The following is a 6000-nucleotide window of genomic DNA, read 5'->3' as shown; positions in this document are numbered from 1 at the left end:
AATACCCAACTCTTGACCCCTCCATCCTTGCGAACTCACGCCCATCTCTGACTTCCCCTTTCCTCTCTAAATTCCTGTAACCTCCTCCAGCTCCTACAAGCCTACCTATCTTTGTAACCTCATTCAGCTCCAACAACCCTCCCTAGATCTGTAACCTCCTGCAGCCTCCACAACCCTCCCCATCTCTGTAACCTCCTACAGCCCTCCCTATCTCTGTAACCTCCTCCAGCCCCTATAACCCGCCCTATCTCTGTACCCTCCTCCAGCCCCTATAACCCTCCCTATCTCTGTAATCCTCTCAGCTTCAGCTGCCTGGAGGGAGGCCCTAAGCTCTGAATTCCCTCCCTAAACCTCTTGCTCCCTCACTCGCCCTCTCTGTCTCTCTCTCTCTCTTCTCCTTTATGATAATCCTTAAAACCTGGCCTTTTTGACCAGTATTTGGATTGCCTGTCCCTGATATCTCCTGATGCAGCTTGGGGTCAGGCTGTGAAGGGCCTCGGGGGAGATTTCACAATGTTCAGGGAGAAATATGGGATGTGTCCAGGATTGGAAACCAAGGGAATGAGATGTGGGGAGAGGCGGGAAAAAGAAGAGCGCTAAAGTCCAGTGAGAAATCCAGGAGAAGGGACAAATGGAATGAAGGAGAGAACCAGATAGAAGATGAGAGAAATATTCAGCAAGTGATGCAGTTGCTGGGAGAGACAGAAAGATGAAGTGGGAGCTGTATTGATTGCTATCTTGGGGCAGTGGAGTGAGTGTGCCTGGGTGAGATCATTGAGCATTGGATGAGGGATTAGTCTACTGGTGTTTTAAACCTGGTGAAAGATCCCCATCCCAGAGACAGGCAGGACCTTTAATCTGTTTTTAATCAGGAACTATTGACAATGGGTGCTGTCCCAGGCTGACCCGAGAGAGATTTCTCATGCTCCCTCCCCCAGGGCCTGAACAACACAAAACAGGAGGAGGCTATTCGGACCTCTGACAGTGCACTGCTGCCTCACCACTAACCCTCCAACAGTGCGCCACTCCCTCACTATTGACCCTCTAACAGTGTGGCAATCCCGCAGCACTGACCCTCTCACAATGCGGTGTTCCCTCAGCACTGACACTCCCAAAGTGTGGTGCTCCCTCAGTGCTGACCCTCTGATGGTGCAGCACTCCCTCAGCACTGACCCTCCAAAAGTGCGGTGCTCCCTCAGCACTGACCCTCCAAAAGTGCGGCGCTCCCTCAGCACTGACCCTCCAAAAGTGCAGTGCTCCCTCAGCACTGACCCTCCAAAAGTGCGGTGCTCCCTCAGCACTGACCCTCCAAAAGTGTGGTGCTCCCTCAGCACTGACCCCCAGTAGTGCGGCGCTCCCTCAGCACTGACCCTCTGACAATGCGGTGCTCCCTCAGCACAGACCCTCACACAGTGCAGTGCTCCCTCAGCACTGACCCTCGCACAGTGCGGTGCTCCCTCAGCACTGACCCTCCAAAAGTGCAGCGCTGTCTCAGCACTGACCCCTGGTAGTGAGGCATTCCCTCAGCACTGATCCTCTGACAATGCGGCGCTCCCTCAGCACTGACCCTCCCACAATGCAGCAGTCCCTCAGCACTGGCGCTCCCTCAGCACTGGCGCTCCCACAGTGCGTCACTCCCTCAGCACTGACCCTCCCTCAGCGCTGACCCTCCCACAGCGCAGCACTCCCCCAGCACTGACCCTCTGACAGTGAAAGAATTGTAATACCACAGTTAAGCCGAGAAGGTACAGATGTCTGGGAGATGTTGCGTTTCGCTTTAAAAGGATTAATCTGTGATTTAAGCCGATCCTTGGGAGCTTTATTTGCCTGGGCCTGTCACTGGCTATCAATTATTGCTGCGCAGGTGATCGTAACTCAGACAGACTGCCAGATCCTATTACTGTATATTGACAGACCCGTCCACCCAGAGAATTTATTGCCCTCTTTAGAGGCAAATTCGAGGGCTCCTTCCCTGGTTTAATGGCAGTATCAAGCAGCTTCGGGGCTTGTTGCTTCCGCAGGCTGATTGAGACCACCCTGACAACCCTACCTAGCTCTTGTTACGGTCTGCTACCCTCTTCCCCAAGCAACCTTTGACTGAGGGCTGGCTAGTCGAACATCATGATCCCTTCTCACGTCACCGAGGTGGCAGAGATCCTCCCTACCACCACGTCAGTGCAGGGATCTCTCAGTTTTGTTTGAGAGACGTCAGTCTCTCTGGCTGGGCTCATCATTTGTTCCCTATCCCTAACTGGCCCCTTGAGAAGGTGGTGGGTGAGCCACCATCTTGAATCCACTGCAATCCCGTGTGGTGTAGGTACACCCACAGTGCTGTTAAGGAGGGAGTTCCAGGATTTTGACCCAGTCACAGTGAAGGAATGGCCAATATATTTCCAAGTTGGGATGGTGTCTGTGTGTGAATGTGTGGCAGGGAGGGGTCGGAAGGGCGGTGGGACTAGCCATGTTCCCCATGGCATCCGCTGCCTTTGTCCTTCTAGGGGGTAGAGATGGTGGTTTGGGTGGCGCTGTCGAAGGAGCCTTGGCGAGTTGCTGCAGTGCATCTTGTAGATGGTACACACTGCTGCCACTGTGCGTCAGTGGTGGAGGGAATGAATGTTGAGGGTGGGTGGTTAGCGTGTCAATCGAGCGGTGGTGGTGGGGCTGCTTTGTCCCAGATGGTGTCGAGCTTCTCGAGTGTTATTGGAGCCGCACTCATCCAGGCGAGTGGGAGCGTATTCCAGCACATGGCACGGTGGCACAGTGGTTAGCACTGCTGTCTGACAGTGCCAGGATTCCTGGTTCAATTCCTGCCTTGGGTCACTGTCTATATGGAGTTTGTCTGTTTTCCCCGTGTCTGTGTGGGTTTCCTCCAGGCGCTCTGGTTTCTTCCCACACTCCAAAGGTTGGCTTAAATTGATTGGCCATTCTAAATTGCCCCTTAGTGTCAGGGGAGTTCGCAGGGTAAATATGCGAGATTTTGTGGATAGGACCTGGGTGGGATTGTTGTTGGTGCAGCCTTGATGGACCGAATGGCCTCCTTCTGCACTGTGGGGTTCTAGTCTGCTATAACTTCCAACTTGTGCCTTGTAGGTGGTGGACAGGCTTTGGGGGGAGTCAGGAGGTGAGTAACTGTCTGCAGGATTCCCAGCCTCTCACCTGCTCTGGGAGCCACAGTATTTATGGCTGGGTCCAGTTCAGTTTCTGGTCAATGGTAACCCCCAGGATGTTGATAGTGGTGGGGGGGGTGGTGTGGATTCAGTGATAGGAATGCCATTGAATGATCCTCTCTTGTTGGAGATGGGCATTGTGTGGTGCTTGGCACTTGTGTGGTGCCAGTGTTACTCGCCACTTGTCAGCCTGAGCCTGGATGTTGTCCAGGTCTTGCTGCAGGTAGCAGATGGGGAACCCTGTGATATCCAATCCGGTGGTACCCCTGCACCCCCAGACTCCGACCCTCCCTGGGAGACTGGAGAGCCCCCTCCCCGAATTCACACACAGGATGTTCCAGTCACAGTGGGAGCTGATACACTAGCCCTAAAGCACCAGGACAGCCACAAGTCCCAAACCCAGTCACGTCAAGGTAGTGGCTGGCTCTGGGCCTGTCACTTCTGCATCTCCCTTCTAGTCTGACACGTTGCAGTGCAAGGGACTGGGGTCTGAGAAAGCAGAAGGTGAAACAACACGGCAGAGAGTTAAAGGTCATCTTTTATTTAAGAAAATTGAATGCACGAGAGAGAGACACGTAACTAAAGCAACAGGTGCAGTATTTACATCCACAAAGACTCCTTCGACTTGTCTCTAGAACAGAAATGATTGAATATTTACACGCGGCAGTCCAGCAGAGTGACTGTGGCTGCCCCGTGGGGCTTGTGTGCTACTGTTTACATAGTGAAAGATCTATCCATTCTCTCCTCTCCTCCCACCATCTCCCCTCCCTCAAGGGCTCCACCTTCTAATCCTTGCCACTTTTCATCTCCCCTCCCCATCTCCCCTTAGTCTCCCATCTCTTTTGCTTCAGAGGATGTGCCTGAGGTCACTTCAACTAATTATGTGCGTGGGTGAGTGGGTCGGGGGTGGTTGGTAGTGTATAAGGACAGGCAGCTGGGGTCGACCGGAGGTTGGGGCAGGGGGAGACCACGTCGCCAAAGGGGGAGATGTTTGTGGACGGTGGGTGGCTGGGTAATTTAGGCATGTCCTGAGGTCGATTGAGCCAGCCAGTGAGAGGAAGGGGGGGGTGCGCATCCTCAGATCAGCTGTCAGACGGACAAGGTGAGATCCTGGGGATTTTGAGGCGAGGGATCCTTGAAGTACAACCTGAGGTCAAATATAGCAGGGTCCTTACGAGTTGGTAGGGGTGCTTGTAAATGCCTCTCTAATTTCCCCCTGAATTGAGTGGCTTGGGGTCATTTCTGAAGGGCCAACACAGATTCTAGCACATTGCCCTGTCTGTATGTATGTGTGTCTGTGTGCGTGTGTGGGGGGTGTCTGGAGTCACATGTAGGTCAGAGCTGGGTAAGAATGGCAGATTTTCTTTTCCTAATGGGAGCATTAGTGACCCAGACGGGTTTTTACAACAATCAATGATTGCTTCTGTCACCATTACTGAGACTGGCTTTATCATTCCAGATTTTATTCATCACATTTAAATTCCACCAACTGCCATGGTGGGATTTGAACCCACAGCCCACCCCCCCACCCCCTCCCTGCAAAGAATCAGCTCTGGGATAATTGGAATATTAGTCTTTACCCCTTGTACCACTGCCTCCCCAGATTGTGCGTGTGTGTGTGTGTGTGGGTGTTTTTTGGAACGTGGTAAGGGATGTGAGATTGTGGGCAGTCCGTGACCAAAGACATACGTGTTTGTGTGGATGCTTATGAGGCTGGGTACATGCATGTGAATGAGTGAGTGTGTATGTGGGGGGGGGGGGGAGACACATGCCTCTGCAAGCGTGTGTAGTGTGTTTTTGTGCAGGATGCATGCTTCTGCACACATGCATGTTTGGACAAATGCATGTTGTACATGTATATGGAGAGGGTGCATGCTTGTGCATACATGTCTGGATACATGCATGTGCACTGATGTGTGGTGATGCGCTCTTACATGGGGAAAGTGCATGCTTCTGTACGTACATGCATGTGCATGTAAATGGATGGGTGCTTTATGTGGGGGATGCATGCTTCTGCACACATGTATTCATGTATGTGCACATCTGTGTGTGTGTGTAGCTGGACATGCACAAGAAGCACAGCCCCTTATACCACCCCCCCATCCCCAGAATATTGCAACCCTCTAGTTCTCTTTAAAAATCCCCCAGCTCCAGTCAAACAGCTGTGTGCAAGGAAGCAGCCAATGCGGTAAATAATGAGTGTTACCCTGGCAGCAGAACGAGGTTCCGCTGTGGTTATCTGAAGCAGAATCTCTTCCCGACACTCCCACCGAGGCCACACTTTCATCTGCCTTCAAAAAGGCAAAGCTTTGAGCTTTCTCTCTGAAACAAGGGCAGCTTTTCTTGTCATGAATATTTCATTTGTGTTGAGCTCGTCTGTGCAACGTACTGATGTGGGGGCGGGGGCTGGGGGGAGGGAATGGCACTCAGTTTATAGCACAGTCACAGCCATTTGGCCCACCTGTCCTTGCTAGCCCCTGTGAAAGAGCTGTCCAATTAGTCGCACACTCTTCCCCACCCTGCTCTTTCCATTCATACCCTGCAAAAGACCATTTGTCAACAAATCCAACAAATCCACCAAATCCTGACAACTGCCTTGTGTCTGTCAGCAGCTGTTGGCATTCTCTGAGGGTCATCGCGGACCCCATTACTGAGCAGCACTCACAGACAATGCAGCAGCACAGTGCCGAGTCCTGGCTGGTGGATCATTCAACCGCACACGTCACCCTGGAAAGTCACGCTTCCACTGCCTGTAAATAATCGCAGTGTGCCCTTACCTGGAGTTCAATCTGCTGAGGGAGTTCGTGAATCTGAACCTCTTTCAGGTTGTGGT

The 6000-nt window shown here is 52.5% G+C and overlaps 1 long non-coding RNA gene across 1 annotated transcript in view; it reads left to right on the top strand.

Annotated features, from left to right (window-relative positions):
• The first annotated feature begins 3658 nt into the window (after window positions 1-3658).
• The window catches only part of LOC145353494 (uncharacterized), a 30165-nt gene continuing 27823 nt past the window's right edge, over window positions 3659-6000 (top strand). Inside the window, exon 1 of the long non-coding RNA XR_013888708.1 lies at window positions 3659-3758. This is a non-coding gene — a long non-coding RNA (uncharacterized LOC145353494). The remainder of the gene's footprint in view (window positions 3759-6000) is intronic.

The sequence above is a fragment of the Carcharhinus amblyrhynchos genome, chromosome 15 (genome assembly GCF_965287045.1).
Source record: "Carcharhinus amblyrhynchos chromosome 15, sCarAmb.v2.hapA, whole genome shotgun sequence".
Taxonomy (NCBI): Eukaryota; Metazoa; Chordata; class Chondrichthyes; order Carcharhiniformes; family Carcharhinidae; genus Carcharhinus; species Carcharhinus amblyrhynchos.
The sequence above is the reverse complement of the archived record's forward strand: the minus strand, read 5'-3'. Positions and strand labels throughout refer to the sequence as shown.